Here is a 12,500-nt window from a genome sequence, read left to right on the forward strand (position 1 = left end):
CCTTTAATAACCAACCTATGAAAGCAAATGTTTTAGTCGCAGCTCTAAAGTGACTCCCGGGACACACGCAGCATGCATCCCTCCGTATCGCACCCTCCACTGTTTTAGATAAATTGGCAGCCCTTAAGATATGAACTTTGAATGGACCAAATTAGACTCATTTCTGGCCATACCGGCTTGGCAAAGCCTGAGCCCGTCAGATCTCAGAAGCTCAGCAGGGCCGGTCTGGTCAGTACTTGGATGGAGACCACTGGGAATTCCAGGAGCCACAGAGAGGCGCCAGTGGCAAAAAACTGTCCTTGTGTCCTTAGGCAAAACACTTCACCAACATTGCCTAGTATGAAAGTGGTGCGTGCGTGAGTGATGGTGCTGGTCTGAGGGGCCAATGGCGCAGACTGGTAGCCCCACTTCTGTCAGTCTGCCCCAGGGCAGCTCTGGCTACAGTAATAGCTTACCACCACTGAGTGTTGAGTGAATGAATAATGAACTGTAAAGTGTCTTTGGGTATCTTGAAGGGGCTATATAATTGCAATGATTAATTAATTAATTAGTTTAGTTATTTAAGTATTAATTCTTAAAATGCTCTTTTCATTAATTAATAAGACTTGTCATTAGAATTCATTGAATTTGTACAAAAAGTTGTAAACAAGATTGATATTGAAAAAAAAAAAAACTCTTTCTTTTTTCATTCTTTTTTATTTATTTATTTATTTAATCATTGATTCATTTGTTCGTTTGTGTGTTCATTCATTTTATTTATTTATGTTCTTATCCATCTCAGTGACATATTTACATTACAGTATGGCAATTAATTTGGCTGGAAATGCAGACTGATATCTCTCTGTATGTTTTTATACAGATCAGTATCAGTCTGGTCCCCACGCTCGCCTCCAGATCTCAAGTTTGGTCAAACACAATCGTCCAATCAGACGTGTTTTTTTGTTTTCCAGTTATGCACGTGCAATGAACGAGCTCACTGGTCACAACAGGGTCAAGTTTAAAGCTTTGTTTATTAATTTTGCAGAAATCAAAGATGTTTTTCAGTCCCCTGTGATATTCTGTTTATTTTATTTTTTCCAGTACAGATGTCCCTGATTGGCTAATCCACCTGTCAGTCACGCTCATCTGAAAAAAGTGAGATTCACCCATGACTAGACTCACATATTCATAAAGTATTAAAGTAATGTGTATTCCGAATCCCAGATAAACAATCCATTAGATTAGTTTCACTTCATTCCCTTTGAAAGATTAAACGTTTTAGCATCTTTTATTTTTAATTTCATCCATTTTAATAGTTTAGTATTTTATTTTACATTGTCTCTCATAAACAGTAGTATCCATTTTCCCCAACTTCTAACCTGAACTCACAAATGTCCAGTTTTAATTTGCTCTTATCCGTGTTTTCTTTTTAGATTTCAAAGTTGTCATGGTTACGTAACAGACCAACTGGCGTGCGATGTCAAATGCACGGCTGGTCTCTCTCCAAACACAACATTACTGTGACTGAGGTTCTGGACTGGCCTTGTACACGTGTGCGTCCGTGTAGTGTATTTTTCAGAGTGTGTAAAGTACAGTATAAAGTATTTTTATATGAAAACATGCTCTTCCGTGACTCCGTGGAGGTCACAAAGGGAACAAAATATAACTGTTGTTGTAATTGTGGGTCTGTTTCTTTCAGTTTGATTTTCTATGAAACAGAGTGTACGCCTATACTTCTCTTTTTGGGAGAATGAAACAATAAAAGTATTATTTTACACTTGTGCTCTGGTTTCTGTTTAAAGGTGCATTGTGTAACTTTTCGCAGTATGGTGTTAAATGTTTCTAGCATCATGGAGACCAAACCAGACCAAGTTATAGTCAGATCTGTGGAGAGGCGACCCCACTCACAGTCAGAATCAGACATGGGGATTTGAGTCAGACTTGAGTCACTATTTTTAGGACTTGAGACTTGACTTGATCAAATAGACAAAGACTTGGGAATCGACTTGGACTTGAAGGTCAGTGACTTGGGACTTGACTCAGACTTGAGCCCTGTGACTTGATAAGACTTGATGCTTTTCCTAATGTTTGTAGAAAATATTTTTCTTTTTACAGTTGATAAATGTGGTGCTGAATTTTACAGGAACAAACTGGAACATGTCCCTCTCACTTCTGTTTTTACTTTGGATGTAACTGAAGTACTGTGATGTGGTATCCTCAAATGTACTACAGTAATACACAGAACAATACAGTAATATACAGTACAATACAGTAGAACAGAGGGAACTATGAAGAACACGATCCTTCATGACAAAATAACTGTTATTTAGCTCTTTTAAAACTTAATTCTTTCTTTTCAGACCGTAATGATTCGCACTAAGATCTTGACAAGAGATTAAAAAGGAAAAATGAGGATTTCTACAACTATATAAATACTCATATATAAATACACCATGACTTTTTAAGTACAGTTTATTTCAAATGAGTTCAAATTCATGTAAATTTCAAAAATTCTAAGCTATATTTGGTACTTTGGCTTAAAAGACTTGAAATGACTTGAAGCTCAAAGCAGATGACTTGGACTTGACTTGGATTTATGAACCAGTGACTTTAGACTTGACTTGGACTTGCTTGTCTTTGACTTGGGGCTTGACCTGGACTTGAGGTCAAAGACTTGAAGGCTTGCAAAAGAATGACTTGGTCCCACCTCTGGTCAGAGTGCCTAGTTTGTTTCGGGGTTTTTTTGGTACTTTTGCGCAATAAATCTGTCTGTAATTGAACAAACGTAAGGTAGATCTGTTTAATGTCACACTGTGGAACATTCCAGGCAGAGCAATGACATCTCCATAGAAACAAGCAGGTGACAGACCAACCAAAAAGTGCAGCTTAAAACGTGTGAATGAAACACAACTCCAGGTATGTTTCTGATGAGGAACGATCTGAAAGGTAATAGTAATAGTAATAGTAATAGTAATAAACTTGACCATACCAGACTGAAATCAGGTAAAACGTGAGATCAAAAGTTAAAGGTGCACTGTGTAACTTTACTAGAGGAAAGTTCATCACCTGTTTCTCAGTTTTGACTCTGTGTGACTCAGTTCTGTTCTGTAGGACTTCTGTAGGACAATGGAGTAAACAAGCATATCAGCCCTGACCTGTATCACCTGATCGAGTTATAATTATAGGTTATATAAAGGGTCTGGACCAGGTTTTAGTCCTAGTTTGGCTTATCAGAAGTATCAACCCAGATCATCAGTACTAAAAATACTGACTTATTTAAACAAGAGTCTGAAACAAAGTCACATAAAAAGGATGAAATTTAGCTTTTCATTAAATGTCCTATATTACACAAAATGCTTTCTTGTGAGAGTTAAACCATGTTACAATGTTGTTATCTCCTCAAAAACAAAGCTGGAGTTGTGTTTTGTTTCATTCACGCATGTTTGAGTAACCCTCAGAATGCTCTGTTCCACCTTGTGATGTCATGAAGCGATAGTTTTCAAGTTAGCAGCTCCTTTTACCTTCAGTTCTGTAGACACGACCAATTCCAGAGCTGAAATTATCCAAATGATACTAGTGAAGTTGTATGGAGTTTCAAAAACACAGTGGAGCACTTCCTGTATTACCAGATGACATCACAAGTTGAAACAGAGTATTTTCTGTTTGCGAGAACTCAGCCTAAATATGCAGCATTTGTGTGTTAAATGTGTGAATGACACAACTCCAGGTCTGTTTGTGACCCGAAAACAACATTATAGCATAGATCAGAAAACGTAAGGTGGTGTATTTACATTTAGAGTGGTTTCAGAACTCTTATATATTGTATTTAAATATATATACATATACTTTTTAAAATACTACTATTTTTGGTTTAATTAAAACATTTAATTTTGCTATAGGTAATGTTCGGACATTTTATTAGTTAGTTCATTACATATTTTGGTGTTTGGGGGTTTTAAATGGACAGTCGGAATTTTGGACATAGGGCCTCATTTCCTAGTGAGCCAGAGTGTTGGAGACGTGTGGAGACACTTTTTAAAATATTCCATCCAGTCCTTGTATTTGCAGAGGTCGCTGGTGCTAGGCTAGTGCATGTCAATGGCCATAGTTATCCTGCCACTAAAAACAGTCTTACCCACTCCACAAAACACCCAAAACAAATCTATTATTACACCAGACTGTTGATGTAAATGTCTGTGTTGATAGAATAATGTTTGAAATAAATCTAACCTAGCTTCGTATGAGTTGTCGCATGTTGAGGGACTATTTTCTCATATATCAGTCCGCCGCTGCCAAGCTTTCAGGAAGTACAACTCACTGCTGCTGCTCAGACGTAAATCCTTCAAATGCAAGGCTGGTTTTACTTCTAAAATTATTCTATCAACACAGACATTTACATGGACAGTCTGGTGTAATAATAGATTTGCTTCGGGTGTTTTGTGGAGTGGGTAAGACTGTTTTTAGTGGCAGGGTAACTATGACCATTGACATGCACTAGCCTAGCACCAGCGACCTCTGCAAATACAAGGACTGGATAGAATATTTTAAAAAGTGTCTCCACACGTCTCCAACACTCTGGCTCACTAGGAAATGAGGTCCTGTGTCCAAAATTCCAGTCTGTCACCTTCTTTTAATCATCCTTTAAAAGAGGAGGTCTTATACTTCTGGCTTATTAGCTGCTGACACAATCCATATTTACATCACCATGTTACTTTTTATTGTTTTGAAAATGTTATAATCACCTAAAACAACATATTAATATGTTTTATAAGTTGAGTTTTTCTTCCCTTTGCTCCCTGTGTTAAGTCACTCCTCCTTCAGAGCGCTATCACAACACAATCGGCGTCCATCCTTCTAATGAAACTACTGCACAACGAATCAGGTTTGTGAAGTTGTTGTGTACAGTTTTGTATCATGTTTTTTGTATGTTTTTGGAGAGTTGGCATGTGGGAGACAGAATCTTACAGCGAACCATAAGCAGGTTTTGAATAGGGCCCGGGAGAGATCGCTAAATTACTCAAACGTGCATGGATGACATCAAAAACTTTTTACATTTTTTTGATGATTAAACAATGTCCTAAGATGGTAGAAATCTTTACAAAGTCGATTTTGAGTAATACTTCTCCTTTAAGTCACATCTGAACCTATATAGACCTGGTTTAGTCTTCACATTCACAGTAGTGCCGGACAGAGCTTGTCTCTTCCCTGACACTTTCACTTGACTGCATGTTTTTAGGTTTCCCTGGACATTTGGCAGTGACAGATGTCTGAACTCAAACGGCAGTAGCAGGCCTCTACAGTGTCCCCAGAGGCTCAAACTTCAACCACAACATCCGGACACATCATGCTCTATTTCTATTTTAGACTCCAGTATAAAAAAACACTGCTTTTGTTTGTAGTTGTGAGCCAAAGAACTGTCCCGGAGATTAATGAGAGGGCTATTTTTGGACTAATCAAATTAAACTGAAGGGGGTATTTTAAGAACAGAGTAAGTACTTTTAACTCTTTCATGGCCAGTGGTGAAAACATGACACTGTACTACGCAAAGATTGACTTTTTGAAGCCTTCTACCAGCTTATAAAGTTGTCCCCTCCTCAGAAAGATGCCTGAAGTGGTTTTAGGTGTCATCCATGCATGTTTGAATAGTTAAGGCTACGTTCAGACTGCAGCCTGAAGTGACCCAAATCCCATTTTTTTGCCCCTATGCGACCTGTATCTGATCTTTTAATGACAGTCTGAATGACACAGATCCAATTTTTTTCAAATGTGACCCAGGCCACTTGGATATGTGCTCCTAAAACTGATACATATCTGATCTTTTGACATGTGACTTCAGTCTGAACGGCCAAGTCATGTTTATCCCACCTACACGTCACAAATTTAAACAAACGTTCTTCTCGTCATACGAAAATTGTGTCTGAACTCTGTGAACTCAGGGAAGCAGTGAGGCACATCGCAATCCCACAACTCTTGGCTGCGACTCTGCACCCACATGTTCCTTTCTATGGATGTTGCTGCCACTGCCCCACAAAACACCCTGGCCAAAAACCTTGTCCTTTTCCTTCTCAATCTCCTCCTTAAAACAAATAAGTTGTTCATGTTCTGGCTCCGGTCCGACAGCAACTTTAAAATCGCCAGGTGCTCAATGCTGAGTTCATGTTTAAGTGACTTTTGTAAACACTGAGCACGCTCTTAAACACAAAATCGAAAACTGAACAAAACAATCATTATCCATTTTTTTCAGTTTGGTTTTGAAGACAAACAATGAAGGAAATTGTTGTTTTTTTCATTTTCTTACTTTGACAGGCGCTTGAGTTTGACGTCATGGCTTCACAGCTCTTAACTGATTGGCCGGTGTGTGATCTACAACTTCCGGGGTTCTTGCAAACTGTTTAGAGCAGACATATCAAACTCAGGCCCAGGGGCCAAATTTGGCCTGTAATATAATTATATTTGGCCAGCAAGATCATATCAAATATGTATTAGAGCTGGCCTGCCAGCTACAGATAGAATATAAAGACACTATTTATTTAAAATTGTGTTATGATTTTATATTATGCTTGTTCTGGGTCCAATGTTTAAGCAAAACTATTATTAAACATTTATTTTAATAAGAAAAGGTTTAACATTACATATCTCGAAAGAAGAGAAAACATTCAGATGTTGTTGAAATGTTTCAATAAATATTTAGTTTGGCCCACGACTTAGTCCCAGTTTTTAATTTCGGCCTCTGTGAATTTGAGTTTGACTCCCCCTATTTTGATTTCTGACTTAGTTGCTGGAAAGAAATGAAATTGAGCGAAGGCACTAGGTGGCGCCAGCCTGGTTAAGAGTTTAGTTGTTTAGTCCCACTTTAATGCATGACATTTCCAGTGGAGGGTCCATCACCTACTTATCTTTGACTAGAATGTTCCACAGTATAGATTAAACCTATTTTACAGTTCAGATCTGTGGAGAGTCGCCGCTACTCACAGAAGGAATTGTTGCATTTTTGAGCAATACAAACACCTGTAAAGAATGAATGCTAGATGAATATATTTCATGTCACACCATGGAACATTCCAGGCAAAGCAATAACATCTCCATGGAGACAAACAGGTAGCAGAATCAGAAAAGCTGTGTAGTGCATCTTTGACATCATAACTCAAAAAGACAATCTAAATATTATTTGTCATCTCACTTAACACAACAGAGGGTCCTTTGTGTGCGTGGACTCGTGTGTGTCATTACTGAATCAAAATGGATTTTATGTCCCAGAACAGAACAAAGTAAATGTGTGACGTTGTTAAGTGTGTTTTTCACTTGACTTTCCTTTGTCCTTCTTTAATATTGTAATTGTGAGATAAGCCTCGTGTTTATGGAAGAGGCTTAACCTGGATTACAAGATCTGGATCAGTCCGAACCAGGATACAACAATTATTAAATTATGTCTAGAGCACAAATAAAACATGTGAGACCCTACCAAAAGTTAAAGATGCACCACTTTGTCTGCCACCCGCTTGTCTCTATGGAGATGTTATTGCTTTGCCTGGAATGCTCCACAGTATGGCATTAAATCTGTTTCGTTCATGAGTTCGTATCGCTAAAATATACTTGGTAAACATGCATTCGAGAGTGAGGTCTTGCCACAGATCTGACCCGTAACTTGGCTTGGTGGTGCTACCGGCTTGTCTGTTTGGAGATGGACAAGTTTAATGCCATATAGTGGAACTTTTTTCGGCTACACAACTGTGACTGTGACTAATAGGGCTGTAACAATAACCGAAATATCATGATATCGTATCGTCAAAAGCCTCACAATAATATCGAGAGCTGTCACAATATATTGAATTACAGGCTCCTTTGCATTGTTCTTTATTAGGAACAGCTTATAAACATCGGCAACTACATATCCCATGATTCATTTCAGCACAGACAACATGAAGAAATATGTTTTTTACTTGAATTCTTCATATTCTAACAGTAATAATTCACACCAAAATCTTGTCGAGGTATTATAATTCTAGATAGGACACTTTTTGATTTTATATTAGCCTCTCCACAATATCGCAATAAATATCGTATCGTGAGATGAAGACTGTGATAATATCATACTAAGATATTTGAATAACGTTAGTGTTACAGCTCGCGGCCTGTCTCCAGCATCGCCTGGCGCTCCCCGTTTGTATTACCGCTTGTATCTTCCGTATTTGCATGTCCAGTGTGGTGCCTGCTATCTGACTTTCCAATGCTGTGGGCTGGCTCCGACACCCCTTGTGCTGTGGTTGGAGGATTGACGTCCCGTTCCTCCAATCCCTTCCTTCCACATCCTTCCACATCAATCACCTCGACCAATAAAAGTGCTGTGCGCCTGTCCCTCCTGGCGGCTGGATGGCAGTTTCAGTTCGTTAGTTAGTTGTCTCTCTTATATTGTAAAGTGTGTTTATATTACTACAAATTTTAGTTCTGCCAGTTTGGCTCGGCCCTTGGGGAGTTTTTTTTTTTGTTGTTGCTGTTAGCTACCTTAGTTTAGGAGTGGTTTAGTTAACTTTGGGGAATTCTGATTTTTCACATGTTAAACGTTTTATGTTGTCATTGTACTTACCTACATCACTTTATCAAACCCGTTTACTTTACATCATATCTGGTTTGTGTTACTTTCCTTTGTCCCCCAGCACTGTTTTGTAACAGTTACATTCTTACTAAATAATGTTTAAATGCATTAGCTCAGGGGAATCAAACATACGGCCCGGGGGCCAGATCCGGCCCTCCAAGACCTTTAATCTGGCCCTCGGCTGATTTTCTACTAAAATATTTTAATTATATTTTCTATTAAAATATTGGTAATTTTCTGCATTGCTTATCTTAGCAACGTCTCCAGCATCTCTGTACGTGGCCCCTCCCACCAGAGCAGCACAAATGAAGACTTGTCTCTTTCCAAACGCTCTTAAAGGACGATCGTTTTGACTGTTGACCAAGACACCCTCATCAACAAAATGTCCAAAATGAGAAAAGTGGAGACCGAGTGCAGGATTTTCCAAGAAAAATGTACTTATTCCTGTTTGCATACAAGTTATTGTTAAAACATTGTGTTGAAATTGCATTTTTCTTAAAGTTTCAGGTTGTTCATAATATTATAATATTTTGTAAAAGAAAGAGTTCATCAATTAAAAAAATTTAAAAAAAAAAAAAAAATTGTGATAGATTTGCGTTTCTCTGCACAAATATTTGAACTTATTGTTATTTTTGGGGTATATATGCCTTGAGTTTTCTGATCCTGCCCCTTTGGGATCAAAGTAGGTTGGATAAGGCCAACGGACCAAAATGAGTTAGACACCCCTGCATTAGCTTATAGAGTCCAATGTTTTTGGAATAGTTTTCAAGCTGAAATGCTCTCTGGATAACTCCATGAAGACGTTAAAGGGCCCATATTACACTGTGTTGTAATGTTTCCTCATCAAAAAACAGACCTGGAGTTGTGTTTTGTTTCATTCACATGTTTAATGTGCAAACCTGTATATTTAAGATGAGTTCTTCTCTCAAACAGAAAATAATCTGTTCCACCTTGTGATGTCATGTGGTAATACGCAAATTGCTCCACTGTGTTTTTAAACTCTATACACCTTCACTGGAATCATTTTGAAAACGACAGCTTCGTGACATCACAAGGTGGAACAAGGCATTTTGAGCTTTGGAGTCATAGACAGACTAATAAAGAGTTACTCAAACATGTGAATGAAACAAAACACAAGTCTAGGTCTGTTTTTGATGAGGTAACAACATTATCATCAGTGATGCCACTAACGCACTACTTAGTAACGCATTACTGTAGTCCGACTACTTTTTTCAGTTACAAGTGTCTAACGCAGTGCTATTTCCAAATCAGAAGTCAGATTTAAGTTACTTATCTAATACACTGTGCGTTACTATTTTTGCATTTCAGGGCGACGTAGGTTATTTATTTATTTTTATTTTTTGGCGACGTGGGTTATGTGACCCACCGTATAAATCATCTCTGGTGACATGTTTCCTATGATGCTACATCATCTCCGCTTCGCCACGAGTCAGATGTAAACAATGGAGGGAGAGAGATACGCCTTTTGCAGCTGGAAATACATTATTTTGATTTTATTTCAGCTAAGGATGGCAACATAAAGGTTCGTTGTTCACTCTGTGCTGGCGACAAAGTGTTGTCTGTCTTCAAGAGGGGGGTGGGGGATCAGCCGCTGCTGACAGAAACTAATAAAGTAACTTGTAATCTAACTTAGTTAAGTTATTGACTACTTGCTTTTAAAAGTAACTAAGTTACTCTTTAAAGAAGTAATCAGTAGTCAGTAGTCAGATTACTATTTCAAAGTAACTATGACAACACTGATTATAACACAACTCACATGATATAACATGAGCTCACAAGAGTCAATTCTGCTTTCTATAAGACCTTTAATACCTTAAATCAGGGGTCTTCAACGTTTTTCAGGCCAGGGACTCCCAATCTGATGGAGAGCTGGAACAAGGACTCCCGACTATACATGTCATTCAATTGTGTTTTATATTAAATTGGGCCTAGTGTCATGTATAAACAGCTATTGTTATTGTACATTCAGTACCAGGGGGGCGCTCCATTGAAGTCTCTTAACAAGTCCAGACTTATCCTGAAATCCTGAACTGAATCCAGCTCCATCTCCAGTTTAAACCTCATCTCGTTCCTGGCTGCATAGTGCGGACTCCAGTGAATGAAGTTGCCTCACCTCTTCTCGATGCGTGGTAGTACGTGTGGAGATTAAGTTCTGCTGTGTGTAAAAGTGAAGCTTTAACGGATCTCTTCACATACAGCCTAGAAGAAACGATAAAGTCCGGGCCGACGTGTTTGAAGTTTGACAGGGAGTGAGAGACAGACGTGATGAAGGAGCGAACAGACAGAAACCACTGAAAACCAGTTCATACTTATCCTTCAAAAATTAAGAAATATAAATAAATAAATAAAACCAAAAAACATACAATCAACCAAAAATTTTGCGACTCCCATATTGAAGACGTTTGCTTTTAAAGGTTGTATGAAACTTTGTCTCCATAGGGAAATTGGGCCTCTGCGTTTGACCCATCCTTCAATGCCACTGGGGACCCATTTCCAGATCTTGAGCTAGTCTTGGTCAGGACTACCTTAAGCCGGGCGTACACTGTGCGATTTTTGATCCTTTTTGAGCCAATTTTTCTCTCGTGCGACTGTTTTGGGGATTGAGCCGAGTTTTGGCTTCAACGTGTGTCGTGCTTTGTGTCGTAAACATCGGGTAACGAGAACCAATTCCTGATCGGCATTCGTAGGTCGCAAGGATATCAAACATGTTTAAAATCCAGTCGCCTCTTGTGAGGGTTTCGCTCTGTTGCCAGAATTTGCCAGAATCTGTCAGACTGAGCATGCACGGATGCAGAAGCAGAAGCAGGATATGAGGTTGTGGACAGAACAGAAATTTGGTGAAAAACTTTGTCACTTACCACCAGTTCCTTCTGAAGAACTGACAACCCGTACTGCCCACGTCTGCCCAGACATTTCTTTGACCAGATTCGTCACTTCTTCTTTTTGGACTTGTCTGCGCAGAGAATGGCACAAATTGCCAAGGCAGCGCGTCTGTTTTTTTGCCTGGATCAGCATTGTGTCTCAGCACGTCTGTGGTTTTCTTCTTCGTGGTTTTCTACTTCTGGAACAACAACTCCGGTCGTTATGTGAACGTACAGTGTGCGCAGGCAGGTCGCATCAGAGCATCGGTTCGTACAGTGTGAGAACATGATTCGTGAGCTGTGAACTTTTAAACCCGGCGATTTGGTTCGTACAGTTTAAGCAGGGGCTGAGTGACACGACCGAAAATATCGCACAGTGTACGCCCGGCATCAGCTGGAGGATTTGACCTATTGTGCATGCTCTGGGTTCACACAAAAACACCTGGGAGTCGAACCTGGGACCTTCTTGTCGTGAGGTGAACGTACTTGAAACTCAACCACAAAAACAAACCACTCAAGAACATTTTTGATCAGGAAAACACATTATAAACCCTCCAAAAAGTATAAGATGTGACCTTTAATTCTTTCCCCTTAATCTTGGCATCTATACTTAGTCAAATTTCCAGTCTGGGAAAGTGATTACGGCCTGAAACAGCAGGACTAGTGCCCCTGTTGTGAAAAGAAATGAGCGGATGTTTGGGTCAAAATCTTCCGTAACCCCGACTTTGATTATGGAGTACACAGATTAAAAGAGAAAGGATAATGCGCTTGTGTGTGTGTACTGTGTCCTATACTGTACTTAAAGGATTACACGAGTTCCTGATTTCTGTTTTATGTTGGCTTGTTTTGGTTAGGTAACAGGCTTTGGGGCTGTTGACTCACGGTGTTGTGCTTTGACAGTGGTACAGTAAAACTGTTTAAAGTCCCTATGACAGCTTGAAACATTTTACCAAAACACAGTCATTATATTTGAGATTTTACTCAAAGAAAATGTGAAAAATTGCCAGGATGTGTCCAAATTTCTACACTATAACCTAACTAGGGCA

This window comes from Boleophthalmus pectinirostris, unplaced genomic scaffold (genome assembly GCF_026225935.1).
Source record: "Boleophthalmus pectinirostris isolate CB_2022bp ecotype Guang Dong unplaced genomic scaffold, ASM2622593v1 HiC_scaffold_3, whole genome shotgun sequence".
Lineage (NCBI taxonomy): Eukaryota > Metazoa > Chordata > Actinopteri > Gobiiformes > Gobiidae > Boleophthalmus > Boleophthalmus pectinirostris.